The sequence below is a fragment of the Octopus bimaculoides genome, chromosome 1 (genome assembly GCF_046866305.1).
Source record: "Octopus bimaculoides isolate indiv1 chromosome 1, ASM4686630v1, whole genome shotgun sequence".
Classification (NCBI taxonomy): Eukaryota; Metazoa; Mollusca; class Cephalopoda; order Octopoda; family Octopodidae; genus Octopus; species Octopus bimaculoides.
In genome coordinates this window covers 92,129,792-92,151,457 of record NC_142928.1, presented here as the reverse complement: position 1 = coordinate 92,151,457, position 21,666 = coordinate 92,129,792, and positions in this window count along the sequence as shown.

Genomic DNA, 21,666 nt, shown 5'->3' with positions numbered 1-21,666 from the left:
CACATATTCTACAGTTACTTGTTATATTTCTTTTCATTATGTGTTTTTGGTAATTTCTGGTGGGGAGGCTCTGGTCTTGTGCAGCAAATAAAAATCCTTCAGTCTCTGCTTTAAGTCCTGAGCTTCTCAGCCATTGCTAGGATTTTTCTCTGTCTATTTCTTTCGCATTTAGTTTAGCCCAGTATTTACCATGTAGGGGCTTTTCTTGCCATCGTTTTATCATGGTCCGCTACTGTTCTAGTTTTAGTTTGGATTTCATTTGTTTTATAGCTTTTCTTCTTCTTCTTCTTCTTCTTCTTCTTCTTCTTCTTCTTCTTCTTCTTCTTCTTCTTCTTCTTCTTCTTCTTCTTCTTCTTCTTCTTCTTCTTCGTATTTGTTAGGTAGATTGGTTTCTTGTTTGTATTTGTCAGCTTCCTTAAATACTGGAAACAGTTTTTTGTTTTGCTCGTGTTTTGTGGCTATTTGTATTGGTTTCCCTTGCTTCTGGAGTAGGTATTTTTGCAGTCTTATGGTGGTTATTTTATAATAGTTTTCTAGCTGTATAAGACCCCTGCCACCTTCTGTGCGTTGTATATATAGCCTTTCTATGTCAGATTTTGGGTGGTGCATCCTATATCCTGTCATTATTTTTCTTGTTTTCCTGTCTATTTTACATAGTTCGTTTAGTGTCCAGTTAAGGATGTTGTAGCTGTAGCTTATACCTGGGACAGCTAAAGTGTTGATACCCATTATCTTGTTTTTAGCATTGAGCTCTGTTTTTAGTATTGATCTAACTCGTCTATAGTACTCTTTCTTTATTTTCTCTTTCATTTGTGTATGTTGTATCCTATCTAGTTCATTGACTCCTAAATACTTATATGGTTGGCTTTCGTCTAGTTCTCTTATTTCATTGGTTTTATCTAGTGTTATATTGCTACTTTAAACTAATTTTCCTCTTTTCAGGGTTGCTTTGGCACATTTTTCTAATCCGAATTTCATATCTATTTCCTTGGTAAAGCCGTGTACTGTCTGTAGTAGTGTTTCTAGCTCTTTGTCGTTTTTTGCATATAATTTTAGGTCATCCATATATAGAAGGTGGCTGACTGTTTTTCCGTAGCATTTGTAACCGCATTCAGTTCTATTTAGCAATTCTGTTAAAGGTGTGAGTGCCAGGCAGAACAGAAGTGGAGAGAGCGTGTCTCCCTGGAATATTCCTCTTCTAATGGGGATGGCTTTCGTTTTCACAAGTCCCTCTTTTGTTTGGAGTTGTAGCACTGTCTGCCATTTTTTTCATTGAGTGCTCTATGTATTTTATGATAATTGGTGCCACCTTGTTTATGGCTAGTGTTTCCAGAATCCACGTGTGGGGAACACTGTCGAAAGCCTTTTGGTAGTCCACCCAGGCCATACTGAGGCCTTTCTTCTTTCTGCGGATGTCTTCAGTTATGGCTTTATTGATCAATAATTGATCTTTACAGCCGTATGAGCCCTTGCAGCATCCCTTCTTCTCTTCTGGAAACAGGTTGTTATTTTCCAGGTTTTTACTCAATCTCTGCGATATTATTGCAGTAAAGGCTTTGTAGATCGTAGGGAGACAGGTTATAGGTCTATAGTTTTGTGGTTTCTCCGTTTCCGTGGATTTGGGGATTAAGATGGTTTTCCCTTTTGTGAGCCATTCAGGCATTGTCTCTGGATCTGCTAGTATGTTCTTAAAGTTTTCTGCCAGCTTTTTATGCATTCCTGGCAGGTGTTTTAACCAGAAATTGGGGATCTTGTCGTGTCCAGGTGCCTTCCATTTGCTTAGACTTTGCAGTGTCTGGGTGACCTCTTCAGTTGTTATAGGGGCCCAGAGTTGCTCAGGTGCTAAGTTCGTTGTTTTAATGGTCCTTTTCTGGGGTCGTTGCTTCACCGACCATATTTGTTTCCAGAATTTCTCTAGTTCTTCTGCTGTTGGTGCTGTAGTAATGTCTATTTTATATTTACCCAGTTCTTGGTAGAGTTTTTGGCGTTAGATTTGAACTGTTTGTTTTGTTCAAAGAAACGTTGGCGTTTCTCATACCGGTGGATCCTTTGTGCTTTGGCAAGGATGTCTTGCTTTAGTTTTTCTTTTGCCTCAGGTAAGTCTTTTTCTGTAATGCTGTATTTGTACAGTATTTTTGTTTTCTTCTTGTTACTTAGTAGTGTTAATTGTTTACTAATTTCGTTCAGAATCGATAAATCTTTTCTCTTTTTTTTTAATTTTGTTCTGGATGTTATTTATCCACAAGGTCTGTTTGGGTGGTAGAACTCCTGTTCGGATGGGTTTGAGTGAGTAACCTGCTTCTTTTGTGGCTGCAGTGGCTGCCGCATATATTATGTCATTTAGCTCAGTGATATTGTCTGTTGTTTCTGTGGTTGTTAGTTCCGTGACGGCCAGGTTTATGCTATTTATTATTGATGTTGTTTTATTGTCTATTTTGATTTTTGGGAGATTATAATCTTTGGTCCATTCTAAGATCTGTGGTTTTCAGTTCTTCGGTTATTTTCATTTTCATAGTATCGTAATTATTAGGTTTCCCTTCGTTATTTCCAGGCTTTATATTTGTTTTGCCTTCCTTTTCATTCATATGTTTGTCTGTGGTGTTCTGGATTGGTGCTTTTTGTACACTCTTATACATCTCTACGGTCTGGGTTTGTTGTTTTTTGTTTACTTCGTTTTTGCCGGGCATGTTACGTTTGTCCTCGTGTTTTGCTATCTCAGTGTTTATATTATTATTTGGCATTGCTGTGCGACTACTATCTAGATTTTCCTGATGTATTTTTTCTTTCAATTGTTCTATTTCTATTTCTGATTTTTTTTTTTTTTGCTTTTAGAATATATCTTCTTATGTTAGCTAGTTTGTTAGGGTTCATTGTTTTATCGAGGTCTATATTTACATTATTTTTCTTCCATGTTTTATATGTATGTGTTGTTGCGTTTTCGTTTTTTGGGTAGAGTACTGCTGTGAAATAGGCGTGTAGGATCGAAATGTGTTCCTCACGTGTCCATTTATGCCGTTTTGGTTTTGTTTGCGGGACATGAGGAACAACTTCTGGCCCTTTATTTTGACGGTCATCGTTTTCGTAGGGTACCGGTTCGTTTATTTCTGTTGTCAGATTGTTTTGCACGTTCATATCTTCGTACTTTTTTCGTAAGAAGCTTACAGTACGTACTTCTCGGTTGTTATTCTTGGGTGTAATAATACCGGTGTTATTTAATCTATTTGTAATTTTTTTGTACATGGTGTTTTGGGGTTCGAAGATGGTCTGATTTTGATGTAACACGTGTGTTTACGATCGCTGTGCGGGTAGTGGAGGTATCAAGTTAAAATACATCATTATATTTCGAAAAATAGAGATAAATTTCAATGAGTATTACTTCCTCGGATATAGTCCAACCCTTTGTCAGCTATTTTTTGTACATGGTGTTTGGGTTTGGAGATGGTCTGTATTTTGATGTAACACGTGTGTTTACGATCGCTGTTCGGGTAGTGGAGGTATCAAGTTAAAATGCATCATTATATTTGGAAATTATTATTATTATTATTATTATTATTATTATTATTATTATTATTATTATTATTATTATTATTATTATTATTATTATTCAGTAGTTTTATTTTTATAAAGTGCTTTCACTTCACTCCCGAGCGCAGCTCTGTGTGTCTTAGGTATGTGCTGTGGTTTGCTGTGATGCTCTTATGGTTACTGTATTGAAGGTGTTTTGCGTAGGATGTGTGCAGTGCCCAGTAGTGCAATTTTCTGTATGCTATATATATTTGTAAGTCCTGGTGTTTTTGTTATCTATTTGTCTGAATATTTTTCTTATTAAACCTAAGGCGCCTACTATGATAGGAATTGTTTCTCTTTTTAGATTCCACATTCGAGTTATCTCTATTTCCAGGTCTTTGTATTTTGAAAGTTTTTCCATTTCTTTTAGGGAAACGTTGTCATCTGCTGGTATTGATACATCACTTAGAAAACATTTTATTCCTTCATGATATTTGACAACTATATCTGGTCTATTTGCCTTAATTTCTCTATCTGTTTGTATTGACATATCCCAGAGTATGGTTGCTTTCTCGTTTTCTGTGACATTTTCTGGCGTGTGTTTATACCATGTTTTTTCTGTTGTTATTCCATAGTGTTGGCATAGCTTCCAGTGTATGTAGGTCCCAGCTCTGTCGTGTCTGTGATTATATTTCTTCTTAGCCAGGACTGGGCAGCCAGAGATAATATGATTTATTGTTTCTTGTCGATCTCCACATATTCTGCAGTTACTTGTTATGTTTCTTTTTATTATATGTTTTTGGTAATTTCTGGTGGGGAGGCTTTGGTCTTGTATTATTATTATTATTATTATTGTTGTTGTTGTTGTTGTTGTTGTTATTGTTGTTGTTGTTGTTATTATTATTATTATTGTTATTATTATTATTATTATTATTATTATTATTATTATATATTCAAATGTACTTATATAGAGCATAAAGAATACACAATACTGAGAAGAACGTATATGATTTCTAAAATCGAGTCAGAGTTACGTACTAATCGTAATTTTCATAATTATCAGATGGAATATGCAAAAATCCGTGAATATGCAAACAGTGAACAGTTATACGAATATTAGTCCGATTTCTGTCGTCAAGAGAGGGTTAGCAAAATTTGTTTGCGCGCGCGTGTGAGTGAATATGTATGTGTGCGCGCGTGTATGTCTATACGTGTGTGAGTGTGTGTGCGTGTGTGTGTGTGAGTGCTGAACCAAGCCTAACCGAGTTTATATGCGTTACTGCCCCCATATTAACACGTGTTAGATTTCTCTTATAGCCTCTCCGGGTGCCGTGGAGTTGGCTCCGTCTAAATTCAAATTGATTAGAGCACTACTTCCTGTTTTGCGTTTTCTTCACTGACGGTATCTAGTTCTCATCAATTGTCTAAATACATACATACATTATATATACATACATATATATATATATATATATATATATATATATATATATATATATATATATATATGTATGTATATATATATAATGTATGTATGTATTTAGACAATTGATGAGAACTAGATACCGTCAGTGAAGAAAACGCAAAACAGGAAGTAGTGCTCTAATCAATTTGAATTTAGACGGAGCCAACTCCACGGCACCCGGAGAGGCTATAAGAGAAATCTAACACGTGTTAATATGGGGGTAGTAACGCATATAAACTCGGTTAGGCTTGGTTCAGCACTCACACACACACACGCACACACACTCACATATATATATATATATATATATATATATATATATATATATATATATATATATATATATACACATACGTATATATATCTAGGGAAAAAAATTCCAAAGAGAACAATTCAAACGATTTGAGAGGTCCAAAAAGAGAGAAAGAATGATTTCTAATAAAGATTCATCATATTCATAAAAAAACAGCCAGAGCAAGTAATAAGAATATGAATATAGTAGTTGAAAAATATCGTTATAGGTATAAAAATACCATAGAAAAATGGAGAACAAAGAGATGTTGAATCAAAATTAGGTTTAATACAAAGTAGGATTCAATACATACGCGTGTTTCAAAGGACAATATAAATATGTAAGAAAAAATTATAACAATAGTAATTATAACTAAAATTATAATTAGAATTATACATTGTCATTTTCAGCAGTGTGAAGAATTTTTGTAAGGACATGAAAAAAGGTTTTGTAAAGTAAAGTAAATTAAAATAAGATAAAATAAGGGAGAATACAAGTAGTATAATAGGGGGAAAAAATCGGATATTTGCAAGCAAGTTTTGAAATGGGAGAAAGATAACAGTAATAATAATAGTAAGAGAGACCAAAGGGAAAAAAGACAAAAGTATCAATGTGTATGCACGTCTATATGAATGGTAAGCTCATTAAAAAAATTCTTATTTTTATGTTATAGTTTACCGCACATATAGACTTGCATACACATTGATGTGTTTGTCTTTTTTTTTCCCTTTCGTCTCTCTTCCTATAAGTATTACCGTTATTTTTCCCCATTTAAACCTTGCTTGCAAATATCCGATTTTTCCCTCATACCCCGTAGGTTATACTCCTTATTGTATCTTATTCTAATTTACTTTATATTACTAAAATTTTTGAGTTCCTTACAAAAATTCTTCACACTGCTGAAAATGACAATGCATAAATTTAATTATGATTTTAATTATAATTAGTATGGTTATTATTTTCTTCTTACATATTTGTATTGTCCTTTGAAACGCGCGTATGTATGGAATCCTATTTTGTATTAAATCTAATTTTGATTCAACATCTTTTTCTCCTCCATTTTTCTATAATTGTTTATAGGTATTTTTATACCTATAACGATATTTTTCAACTACGTGTATATATATATATATATTCTTTTATTCGTTTATCCTTTTATTTATTTCAGCCATTTGACTGCGACCATGTTGGAGCACTGCTTTTATTCGAACAAATTAGCCCCAGGACTTATTCTCTGCGAGCATAGTACTTATTCTATCGTTCTCTTATGCTGAACCAGTAAGTTACAGGGGCGTAAACACACCAACATCGGTTGGCAACCGACGATAGGGGGACAAACACAGACACGCAAACATACACACATACACACACGCATATATATATATATATATATATATATATATATATATATATATATATATATATACATATTTGTATATATATATATATATATATATATATATTTGTATATATATATATATATATATATATATATATATATATATATATATATATATATATTTGTATATATATATATTTGTATATATATATATATATATATATATATATATATATTAATTATCATTATTATGATTATTATTATGATTATTTATTATTATTATTATTATTATTATTATTATTATTATTATTATTATTATTATTATTATTATTATTAAAGCAAAGTTTGATCTAAGCAACAATGACGAAAAATTCACTGTATCTAAAGACAATGATAATTTATGTGGTACATGTCAGTTTATAAGTACCGGTCAATATAATGAACACAAAAACCGGAAGAATATTTGCAAATTCAAATATGAAGTGCGGTAGCTGAAGTTTACTTTACTGCATTAAATACCAGATTTGTGAAATGATATACATTGACCAGACTGGGAATGCATTAACAGAACGTTCACGTGTGCACCGACAGCATATTAAAAACCCTGATGTCCGTCAGATCCCTTTAAGCAACCATCTGGTAAAATGTGGTCAGAAAATGTTTATGACATTCCCATTCTACAAACTACACAACTGAAGTGATGTCGAGAGAAAAGTTAGAGAAAAGAATTTTATTGATAAATTCAAACCCATTTTAAATGGACCATAATAATAATAGTTATAGTAACGGTGATAGTGGTAACGTTGATAATAACAATAATGATAAGTACTACTGCCACTTACCACCACCACTAACAATAGCAATAATAAAGGTGATGGTGATGATGGTGGTAGTACTAAGCATATCAACACTGACTTGATTGAAATGTAAAATTTCTGGAAAATTGTAGGAATAGTAGAACTAGAATTCACTGAAACAAGAGTGTTGTTATACAACATTTCAAAATATAACACAATTATTTCTTTAGGTGTGATCGAAGTAAAAATCATTGGCTACCTACCAAACGGTGGCGTCTAAGCCGCACACATATTGGCTAAAATATTTCGTGAAAGAAGCAGGATAAATGCTAACCAAGTTAGCGCATTCATCAAGCCATGACATCTAAGCCACATGCCGAGTGATCAAAATACAGTTCGTAAGTTTCAACTTGGTGGAGTGGTGGAACCCAACGCAAAGAATTTAAAGGACAAATTTAATCATTTCGCAACAGTTGTTAATTGTGGAAGTATTAAACAGCATCAGATCTAGCCTTATCGTCAGAATCACGATACAGGATCAGACGCTCAAACACCACCTCACACACACCAACAAAACAACAGAAGCGTGTCGCCTAAACCATAGCCCCATCCAAACAACCCAACCACCGGACAGTGCCCGGTTAAGTTTTAAATCTGACATGGTGTACTTGATGACGTGCTTCTGCGGGGCGGTATACATAGGATTGACCAAGAGACACCATCACCTTAGGGTAAAGGATCATCTGCATGAGGGCACACTGCCCAGCGCCGTGTTCCAACACTATCAACACTGTACTGGATTTCTCCATCCGCATACTAGAGAGGGGGAGGGATTAAGTCAACCTCAGGCGTACATTAGCCTGAAACACCATAATGAGTTGGATGCATGGACATATGTCTACTAGTTCTACTAGGATCTTTAATCATGAAAGCGTGAAAACCTAACCATCATCAAGAAAGCGAAAATAGGATTAAAAGTTACATATAAAAAAATCATGAATTCGAAAATGTTACGTAAGCTATAACACCCATCGACAAGGATCATTCTAGGTCACACGTCATACGTGGGGTAAACTACCTATCCTTCTATCAACCTATTGAATTATCTATCCCTCTATCTATCGATCTAACAACCCATTTGCCTATTGATCGATCGATTAATATATATGTCTGTCTTTCTAACTTTTAACCCATCTATATGTCTGTTTATTCATTTATCTACCTATCTACTTTTAATTCACAAACCTTAAACTTTATAACTACAAGCATTTAAAGCTTCTATATCCGTGAACGTTTTTTCTTTTGAAATAAATCATATAACCATCAAATCATTACAAAAATTAAACCTCCTTGATCTCTACTATTGTATTTTATATTGCTTTACATTTTTTACATTTTTTTCATCTTCCTCCATTTTTTTGGTATTTTATCTTGCTTTACTTTACAACTATTTTATTTTTATTTTATTTTTATTTTATTTTCTCTCATCTTTCTATCTACATATCTAACGGTGATACCCTGTTATCTTACTAAAATCTAGACATTATGCCTGAGTTAGACCAGCATTCTTTACTAAGTATCTGCTATTTTTTCGAAGTATCTCTACATTTTTTATTTAGATAAAAGTTGACATGATCAAACAGATGCATCATTAATGGTATTGACCACGCTATCAACTATTCAGATACATTTATTTTCAGAATTCTCAAAAATTCGTGTCGGAGTGCATGCAACAGAACTCACTCTGTTACACAATTCACTGGCAGATTTGTAAAAATGTTTCTCTGCAAAAGATAATATATTAGCGTATTATTGAATTTTTATTTCGGATTTTCTTGTTTCTTCCTAGATCATCTTTGTGCCAATTATCTTACATTTTTAGATTTGACAAGCTGCTTCACAATCATGTATGAACTTTCGTGTTTAATTCTTTTGTAATAGCAGCTTAGTCAAAGTCACCTTCAATATTCAATATTGTCCAAATAACCATTAGCACTTGAGTGAATTTTGGCAGATGTAAACTGCATAATCCCCCATATGTGTGTATGTGTGCGTATGTGTGTGTGTGTGTATGCGTGTGTGTGTGTATGCGTGTGTGTGTGTGCTTGTGTACTCGCGCGCGTGCAAGTGTGTGGTTGTGGGAGTGTATGTGTATTCATATTCATAAAGCGATCTAAACATCACTAAAGACCAATATTGTTTGTGCTGCGTTACATTCTGCTATATAATATAGAGATTCGAAAAATAGTTGCAATTAAATGAATATTGGAGTCAATAACATCAACTAAATTATTGACTGCTGTGCTGCAGGACGTCTACACTCAATTCAATGACAGAAACTAGAAACTGATGAGAATCTTAATGATAATAAATGCAATAGCTCTCTATTTCCATCTCCACGCTGTTCCACTGAGCATTTGCACAAGCTGAAATGAATCAATTAACTGAATTATAACGGATAACTCATCAAATCACATTCTACCATTTACGTCATACGATGGAATAATTTTTCTAGGAATCGTACATATTTATTTTAAGCGCTCGGCTTGACTCTATTAAGGCCTGGGAGAAATAGTAAAAATCTTTTAATCAAATCACACACACACACACACACAAACACACACACACACACACATATATATATATATATATATATATATATATACAACCCCACACAAACACGAACACACACATACTCAAATAACCACCTGTTGACCTTCTACCTACACTGTCTATAAGCGCCCACTAACCAGTCCTGCTACTAATTTCTTCCACTACGTCATACACACACACACAAACACACTAATCGATAAATCACCAAACCATGCACACACACACACATACGTACATACATACGCACACACACGTTCTGTTATCACACACACACTCGCAGACTCCCGCACACGCACAGATATTCATCTCCCTTTTTCACTCTCCTGTCTTAGAAAGAACTTTTCCCCCACCACCTCCTCCTCCGGTCTTTTCACAATGTAACCTCGTGGGCATCGGTACCATTTTCCTCTTTCTCCGTTCTTCCATTCTCCAAACTTTCCATCTTTCCGACGACGGGCTACGCCCGAAACGTCATACACTCTCTCTTTCCTTTCCTGAGCGTCCAATAACACTATCCATATCACGTCCTCACTTTGTTGTTTTTTTGTTTTTTTGTTATTGTTTTTTTTTAACTTATATATATACATATATATATATATATATATATATATATATATATATATATATATAATACAAAAATGGGACAAGAACGCAAAACATCCAGGCAGGTGATACAAAAAAGGGACAACAGCCAATATAGGTGTGCGTTTGTGCAAGCGCGTGTGTCTATTTTGATTACGTAAGTATCATGTTTTCACTAATCAGATGTCAGAACTCAATATATTTATGGTTTAGTGGAGATTAAAAAGCGTAATATCAATTAATGAATCACAAAAAAGTAGAGTTAAATTATCACATTCTTAAACTGCTATATAAAGTAGTGCAAAGTCGAGTTCTTGTCCAATATCCTATAGCTTCCTTGAAGTTATTAAATTGAAATGTATGTCTATTTTTTAAATAAATACAACAGTTCCTTCGTCCCGGGCAGGCAGCAGGCATTTCACAGTGTCTTGCACAATGTTCGTAATTCTCTTTCATGTGGAGTAAAGTTTAGTGTAATGCTTTGCATATCTCTCCATTTGCCCAAATGTTGACTTTGCCCAGCGTGCTACAAACCATTGCTGCGTCGTTTCTCAACAAAAGCCTCGTGTGAAACCTTGTGGTTAACTTACACGAGTGAACTACATTTTATGTGAGTCTGTACATCTGAGGGTATCATACATTAACCTTAAAACTCTTCAGTTTTAACTGGATACCGTATCATAGTGACATCAATGTGTTGTTTACTAAGTACTTTCATATAGGTAGCCTTTGATTTGAGTCCGATCTTTCATCAAAGCAAAGAATGATCCATGTCGCAGTCGGCGCTCAGGAAGGATCGAATAATGGGCAACTTTCTCAAATGGCAATGTCATTTTGTGCAAAATCTCCGTGGAATGTTTAAAACTCAGGCAATCGCTGTCCATTGTCATGTATGCTGTCAATATAATCCCACTCCAGGCACCTTGGCGATGATCTATGGTCGGTATCCACTCTGGCATTGAAATCTGAGTGTCTGTTTGTCATGCCTTATACAACATATACCATCCGTAATTCAGGATATTTGTAAATAACCCTCAGCCAGCGACAATCATCCAGTGAAACCGGTGAAATGTGGCGGGACAGTATCTGATTGACTGGTGTTTACCCAGCTTGTGGTGTGGGGTATCAGAATTGCGGAACACAATGTTCTCCTTCAAAAGCTGCCTCTGATGACAAGCTCGACTTTAATTTATGCACAGGCTTATCACCGGTAAACGTCTGCTTTCTGTCTTGTGCCATATTAGCAAGGTGATGCTAAAATCCTCTCCTGAGGACAGGTCTCAGTAGGGTTAATATGGGAAACCAGTAGTTGTCCGCATAACAGGTTTCTCTTATTCATATATTTGTTGTTGAATAGAAGTTCAAGTATAGCTTGGCACCAGAAATTTTGCAATATTTGCCAGAAAAATGTTAAAAACAAAGTTGAACTGCATGAGAGCCTTAAGATCCAAATTCCTGAAGTTTTCCTGCAGGTGGGAATTGCTGCAAAGCAGTAAAAGATTGGTGTCAGAGTGTTCCCTCTCTTAGATGATTGCCCTCCCACGCTGAAAAGACCTATCTACTCGAAGTACTGGTTTTAAGGTGTCAGTACCTCCTTTTCCCCAGTCATTTCAAACATTTTCATCGAATTAGAGGCCAAGTCGCTTGTAAAGGTTAGGATTATAAGAATGACGCTTAAATCATGATACTTTGCTTCACAACCTTGCTACCAAGTTGGTGGCCGGTCAAACTTTACTTTAAATTAAAAAGTGAAAGACAAGATATACATACATACATGGTGGTTGTCTACTCCTTAAACAGAGTTTGACAACCTCCTGCACCTACACCTTAGCCCTTTCATGGCGTCTGATGTGGCTTTTTAAACCAGACAGTGTTTTGAAAAAACACCCACACAGATTGCACCTCTGATTTGCACTACAAATACCTGCAAGTAAGTTCTGCTCATTGTGGATCCTAACATGTCTTTTAAGACCCCCATTGGATTTGCAAACCCTCTGGCACACACCACATTCAAACGTGTGCACAGACATATAATCAGAATACATACATACATACATACATACATACATACATACATACATACATGAATGCATGAATACATACATACATACATACATACATACATACATACATACATACATATATACATGCATACATACATACATACATACATGAATGCATACATACATACATACACGAATGCATGAATACATACATACATACAAACATACATACATACATGTCTTTGCATTAATCAGTATTAGGTTTCCACCATAATGATTTGTTTCTAACAACTGACGTTAGTTTTCTGATTTGTATGAAATCAGATTTTATTTCAATACTTTTTATATATCAACTAGGTGTGTGTTTGTTCGCTGTCATCATGTTAATTGCTGATGATGTGGATTTTGCTGTGAGACATCTTCGACATATGTAAGGTGATGTCTGCTTGAATCTTGATAAATAATTCTGTATTAGAATTTCTACAAGGGGATTTATGTTTTTTTTTGTTTTTTTTTTTGCTATTATATCTTTCTTCAGTAAAACTATTCTTATAGTATTTGTTTTAGAATTCATCAATTTTTTAATGAAGTTTAAACTATACCACAATCATATCAACAATTTTCAATTATAATTTTATTTGATTGAATTTATAAAGAATTCATTCTGCGGGTCAACATCGAGTGCAACATGTATATAAGTCCATTTTGAAAGAGTTAAGATTCAGAAAGTTTCTCACATATTAGTGCCTTGACAGTATGAATATGATAAATGTTTGTGTCAGACATACATTAATTCTTCTCGTGCTTGAAGTGAACTTGTTGGTATTAAGAATCAAAGGGCTATACTTCATAGATTGCGCACGTACAACAACGATCACTGTGTTATTAAATTACAAAGAAAATCCGTGCAATACTGACACTTATTCGTCTGAATATATATTCTTTCAAAGAGATAAAGTTAATTGATTCACATAATCTATTAGGTAGTAGAGGTAACGTTTGAAGATGTCATTTCCAGATACTTATCTCAAACTATTCATCTCGATGATTCCTTAAATTTTATTTTTACTACTGGCATTATCAAGTCGAAGCTACCAGCAAACAATATTAGGAGCTAAGAAAACTCAGTTATACAAATGATTTGTAATATATAGATTAAAATTTTGTTTCTCTGAAATGTTCTCAAACTCAAGGAACTAGAATGTTAGACAATCAACAGTAAAGATTTTTGATAAACGTTCTATATGTATCCTAAAATATGAAATACAAATTGAAAGTAATCATTATTTCAAAGTTGAGTTGACATAAGTATGGAAGTTGACAAGCAAGTTCTTTTGAAACTATTGCACTCATATTTTTTTTTACTAGAGCTAACACAAAACGACACTCCAATGAATTATTAAACAACGCGACATGTGATATCTATTCATCACTATTTTCACTGTTATATAAACGCAAGAGATTTTTTTCTGATTTTGCTTGGTAATTTAGTATGTACGAAATCTTTAAAGATAATTATACTGAATACGAAGCAAAAATATAAATGCATTCAGACACTGAATAAAAATGAACGTAACATTTTATGCATTTATATCCATTTACGATTACGAAAGAAAGCGGTTAGATCTCATACTATGAAGCATTAGATTTCAAGTTAATCATTTCATTAATATGAGGATATTGTATGGTTCTTCTGTTCTATATTCGATTCTATTGTTATCGAAATAGCCTATTGAATTAATTGTATTGTATATCAGGCATTTGTATGGACAAGCATGAATACACAATCAACACTTTCCTTTGTAAAAATATATTACAGATTCCCTATGGCTTTATGCGTGTAAGAAATGTCTCATATCAGCAAGAAGCTTATAAGATTGAGTAGCGAAATGCTTCATTATAGATCTTTACTTAATGACAGCATCATTAGTATAGTATAATCATTGTTTTGCAAGATTTCATTGTATTGTTTAGGTTCTTCAACCAATCTAGGTACTGCAAAAGAAAGTGGTTAAATTACAACTGTTCTTCCACAAATGCTACAAACAGAAATAATAGTGATTTCACTTTGAATGAAATATTAAATAGATGTAACTGTAAGTTGAGAAAGAACGAAAAATTACCCAATGTGGGTATTTTAATGCCTGTAGTGTATATTTTACTTGTGCCCCATAATCAAGATGATGATCTTTCAAGTAAATTAATTTCATCTGATGTAGAACAATATCGAGATTTGTTGTGTTGAAGATATAAATTATTAAATAAGTACTTCAACATAACTTTTTTTTGTGCCAAGTAAAACTTTGCATACAGAAGAAAATGAATTAAGCACTGTCTGTTCAGAAATATGCAAGTAATTGTACCTCGTTAAGTCCCTCTACCGTAGTAAGGTGTCAATTTTTACAGAAAATTAGGGGTTTGATCGGAGATACGATGCAGTTTAGAAAACTGGATACGAATCAAACTTATCGATTAGTTATCCGCGCTATGATTGAATCACCCCCAACCGTGTACCGTCAACAGGTAACATGTGAAAGATAAATATAAGAGTTTTACGATCATTTTATAAAGTAAAAGTAAAAGTTTTGCCTTGCTTGCATTCATCAGGCAATCTTAAACCACTGAGGATAAAAGAAATATTTAGCGAAATTTTATGATATCTTCACATTTGCTTAATTGTAATTTATCATAAAGTGTTATTTTATTCATATACAAATGCGATTCTGTTATCGTTGCTGCTAACATTGATGTTTTTCATGAGACAATTCAAAACAATATTTTATTGATTTGAACTGCAGCAAGCTGTCTAGTCTAAAAATAGCGTGCCTACAGTAAAGATGTTTAGCTTACATTGGAACATTCTAATCATCAGTGTATATGTACCACTTAATAACATAGATAAGTGGTGTAAATGTTACTGGTATTGTGACATTGACATGCATTCTATAAGACTATAGGAAAAGTACTTGTAATCGCATAACAAACAGCGTAGCGAAAGATTTTTCTACGAACCACTTAACAAGGAAGGCTGAACGAAGTGTAATTAAATGCAAACATTTAAAGTTTTCATCGCTTAATATAGATAGATAGATAGATAGATAGATAGATAGATAGATAGATAGATAGATAGATAGATAGATAGATAGATAGATAAATAGATAGATAGATAGATAGATAGATAGATAGATAGATAGATAGATAGATAGATAGATAGATAGATAGATAGATAGATAGATAGATAGAATTCAAAAGTGTGCTGGGAGGCAGAAGTTACTTGAAAGTGTTAGATCAATAAACAGTTTCACAGTCCTCTTCCATATCCTATAAGCTTTGAGAACAACCCTAATATCACTGGATAGGCTGGCAATCGGAATTACAACTACGTCATATAAACGTTTTTGCAATTAATACAGAGATGACAATCGGGTCAGGGAAACTCGTACATGCTACATACAACTTCAAAATATCTACTACCATTTCTGCATTTCTGATGCATGGAACCATGTGGTTGGCAAGCAAGCTACTTATCACATACCCACTTCTCCTGCGCCTATATAATATATATATATATATATATATATATATATATATATATATATATATATATATATATATATATATATATATATATATATATATATATATATATATATATATATATATATATATATATAAGTATTAGGTGTGTTATGAGCATTTATACGATATAATCCTATATAAACTCAACTAAACATTAAAGATGGAGAAGAGATGTTAAAATTTTTATAAAATTTTCATCCATGCATACGATCGTTTCCAATGATAACACCAACAAACAAGAAATATGGGAAAATCTAAATTAATTATAATTATAATTAAATTAAATTAAATTAAATTAATTACGTATTACCATTCTCCTCAGTGCAAAAGATGGAGAAAACATCAGGGAAGGTAGTAACAGAAGAATATTACAGCAGACCATATTGAGTCTGTGTCAGATGGCTCAAACGGATATTCATAAATTGATTGTGTAAGATGAAATATAAGAACATGGTTCGGTAGTGTTGAGTCTAGTGGTGAAAGGAATAAAACTGATTTGGCTAACGGATGCTTTGAAATATAAATAGGAAACATCTAAGTGACATTCTCACTATATGAGTATAATTAAAGTGAAGAAAACACATTCCATATAAGGTGTTTATCCTTAGGGATAAATATATCATATTAATATTTCACACATACAAGCATATACATACACAAAGCATATAGATATATATATACATACATATATATACATACACATACGCATATCTCCGTATACATATATATAAATGTGTATATATATATATATATATATATATATATGCACAATATATATATATATATATATATATATATATATATATATATATATATATATATATATATATATACACAAAATACCAAATATGCACACACATATAATATACACATAAATGGACGTAATCGCACATAAATGTGCAGTGCATACACATGCACGTATGCACAAGTGTATACATATACATACAAACACATACACATTTTCCCATATACATACACACATACACACACACACACACACACACACACATACATATATATATATATATATATATATATATATATATATATATATATATATATATATATATATATATATATATATATATATATATATATATGTATATGGGAGAATATACAAATAATAACAACAGACGAGGACAGGTGGTGTAAATAACAAAAGTATATATTAGTATGACGCTCGGGAATACGGAAAGTTTTTGACGTTTCGAGCTACGCTCTTCAACAGAAAGAATACGGAGACAAGGAGAAAAACACGGAGAAAAAAAATTGAATAGTTTTCAGTCAACGGTCAATCATAATAATGGCCGATCATAACAATGGCTGACCGGAAGTTAGAAATTCTTTTTTCAGGAGAGCTAAGAAAGGGGGAGATAACAAACGGTGATCGGGAACGAGGGGCTGTGTGTGGGAGGTAGAATGCTGGTGTCTTGACGTATGTAGTGTGAAAATGGGGAAGGGAGGAAGGGAGAAAGTAGTTGGTCAGTTGTAGTGTGTGCGTGGTGTGATGCGAGGGTATTGGTGTGGTGTGCGTGGTGTGATGCGAGGGTATTGGTGTGGTGTGCGTGGTGTGATGCGAGGGTATTGGTGTGGTGTGATGTGAGGGTGTTGGAAGGTGGGGAAGGCATGGGTGGAGTGTGGGTTAGGCTGAGAGTGGGGTAGAGGTAGGGGTCTGTGGGTAGGTGGGGTATGTGGGTAGGGGTGGGTGGTGGGTGTAAGGAATTGGATGGGGTGGAGTGGGAAGGTAGAGTAGGAGTGTGTTGGGGTGTGGTGGGATGAGCTTATGAGGGGGTGTTGACGAGGAGGGAGAAGGGGAAGGTGGATGTAAGAGAGGGGGAAGATGGGTATATATATATATATATATATATATATATATATGCTTTATTTAAAAGCAGCAGAAATATAACAAAAAAACCGTTACTCTGAGTTTCATGTTCCCGTTCATTGGTATTTGAGTACTTTTTTTCCACCTTGTTGCACATTTCATGTGCTTACTCCGGTATACATATATATATATATATATGCATATATGCATATATACAAAAAGACAAATACATATATATATATATATATATATATATATATATATATATATATATATATATATATATATATATATATATATATATGCATATATGCATATATACAAAAAGACAAATATCCACACACATGTAATATATACATAAATCCGTGTACGCCAATATAAACGTGTATATACGTATACATAAATGTATACATATAAATAATAATTGCCTTCTACCCCGCTCTCTCTCTCTCTCCCTCTCTCCCTCTCCTTCTCTCTCTCTCCCTCTCTATCTCTCCCTCTCTCCCTCTCCTTCTCTCTCTCTCCCTCTCTATCTTTCTCTCTCTCTCCCTCCCTCTCTCTCTCTCCCTCCCTCTCTCTCCCCCCCCCTCTCTCTCTCTCTCTCTCTCTCTCTCTCTCTCTCTCTCTCTCTCTCTCTCTCTCTCTCTCTCTCTCTCTTCCAACGATCTCCTTCACCTCTTCTCATTTCTCCCCCACTCACTGATACGCCCTTTATGTTGTTTTATAACTGTTATTCCTACAACATGTTAACACTTTATCTTTTTCTGATCTCTTGCCTTTTCATTCCCCACTCACTTTTTCTCTCTCTAACTCCATCATTTACTACATCTCCTCCTCTGTCTCTGGGATACATTCTCTTTCACTCTGTGTGTAGCATTCTTTACTCATTGCCTTTCACCAAACTAAGTATATGCACTCAACTTGCAACGCTTATATTGACACTCTCTGCATTTGTTTTTTTAATTCTCTCCCACTTCTTTGTATACGATGTAAAGCGTGATTGGAGAAGTCAATGAGCCAATTAACATTAACATCGACTATTGTATTTTATTAATAACGCCATATGATACATTCGGGGATCATGCCTAATACAAATACCGAATGAAAAATGTTGAGTGGAATTATCCTCAGAAATGTTCCGATATCCTTTTTCAAATTATTGCGTACAAGCTTTGGAAACTTCAATACAAAATCTAAAATCAAAAATAGAAATCAAATTAAAGTGGGCATAGAATTGAACTCTGTTTCTATTGAGTGTACATTAACGGTAGGACGACAAATGCTGTTGGTGTTGATATGATTGCACACGTTAGGATTTTCCCTCATTGTAGTTTGACTCTTGTAGTCGTGTGAAATGCGTCTGTTCCTGTTTCATAGTCGTGTGAATTCAGGTTGATGGTGTAGTGGATAAGCTGTGTAGATGCAGTTGATTAGAGAATGGAGTATGCAGAATTCTGCAGGTACAGGAAATATAATTTGAAGTACCAAGCGCATTTAGTTGAATTGTGGTAGATTTTATTGGTAGCAGAGTTTGTGATATACGCTGCTATAGTCCTGACAATGTATACGGAGAAATTATTGCTAGTGGTGAAAAAGAATGGGAGAGAAATAAAAGAAACTAGAGAGAACAGTAACAATGTAAAGATGGTGATAGAAATGTCGATAAATTAACTTAACCTAAGTCATTTGGTCTTATTCCGTTTACAGGAAGAATTACACCCGAACTGGAATGTGTTCCTTGCACATAAGCAAGAAGAAAAGGTTTCGTCCCTCAGGTTTTGGATATTGGCCAGAAAGGTGAAATTATTCAACACTTTTATTCCGTACATTTGCACTTACTTCTGCTTCCATTGTAAAATTTCATTTTCTCTTCTTTATATTCTATAGAGGACGTCCCTCTCGCCCTTCCCTTCAATTGATCTATTCTGGAGCGAAGTGAAATTTTGTTTCTCAGTATATGTTCCTACGTGGGAGGAAAACTGAATCTCTTGGTTCATATTCGTACAGATGATGATGCAATGAATATGTTTTGTTACGATTTAAAAATATTGGTACATGTGTTACCTAGACAACTTTAAATAATATTAGCCGTGTTTATGTTTTGTGGAGAAATTAATCTTAATTAGGGTTCGAAAACAACAAGCTATGTTTATATTTTATTTATTATCACATGAGTAACTCCTGCGTACTTAACAGTATCGTCGATTCAATGTATCATAAACTGAATTCTATGAAATCTATTGTATATGAGTTGTATTAGTGACCGGCCGTCACTAATTTTACGCTATATCGCAAACTTTCATTAATTAATACTAATGTTAAATTTGTATTAATTTTAATCTTCATGTCAAATTGTCTAAACATGGTAATTTCTAGATTGCTCTCCTAATCAATATTGTGCCCTTTTATATGTTCCTTTATTTCTTGAAAGACATCTCAAGATAGTTACATGTCAGCTTAAAGTCTTATGCCTAATTTACATCTCAGTGTATGCAATGAAATAGGCGAAGCTGGTACGATATTCATGTATTGCCAAAATTATGAACTAGCACATCATAGGTTTCGTTTCTGTATTTCTTGATCCAAAATAAATCTTCATAATATAACACAGGGGCACTTGCATTCAAAATTACATAGATGTCGGTAATTGTTATAATAGTAAAACTTTTACCAAATCTTAGTGCATTGAGAAGCAGATATCTACATATTAAAGGATGAATTGATATCAAACTCAATTAATCTAAATATGAATCATTTTTTGGTATATTAAATCACTGAAACTTAACTACGCTTACAGTGTCGAATGCTTTCTGGCTAACTGTATTTCCTATAATGTTACCATTATGTTATGTAAGTGAAATCTATGATGTAGATGTATTGATACACCGGAGGGGCCCCTTCGTGGTCTGTTGTTTTAAGAAGGCTAAGCTTTTACTTAGAAACTTTCTGTGTGGAAGAGACTTTTTAAAAATACTTTTTTTATGCGTTTATCAAATTTATCCCCGCTTAAACGTGGATTTTCAGTTTGAACAAAATATATTGTAGTAGTGCCACAAGAGGAACTCTCATATTGGCTTTGAATGCAAAATAGACTGTTGTTTATACCGCTAGCGGAGGAGAAAAATCCCTACCACCTCCAGTGCCGAGACCAACAGATCACATGATTTCGATCATCCTAGAATCCTCAAACTGTAGAGGTAGCAACGTTTCACCTCAAGGCCAGTATATAGTAACATAAATTTCATTTGAATAGTTGGGTTTATCGCGAGAGACGAACTGATGTCTTGTGATTTTAAATTAGCTTTCCGTCTATTACTGAAAGCTATTCGCGTGGTTATTGAATTTCACATTTGTTTAGAAGATTCAAAATGTTTGTCATAAATGTTTCCGTTATTTTTTGTTTATTTTTTTTCTTTTCATTTCGATTGATAATTAATGAAATTGACCTGGCTGTATATAGACACATTGAGTCTAATTTTTCTAGTGAAACAATTGAATTAATCATGGGGCTAGGTACCCATCTGTTTTGATATGTTGCCTGATGGAAAGATTTTTTCTTTGAAACGGATTTTTTTAAAGATTGAACATTCTTAAGACCTTCCCTTCTCATTTCGCGTGTGTGTGTGTGTATGTTATACACACACACAGACACACACACACACAC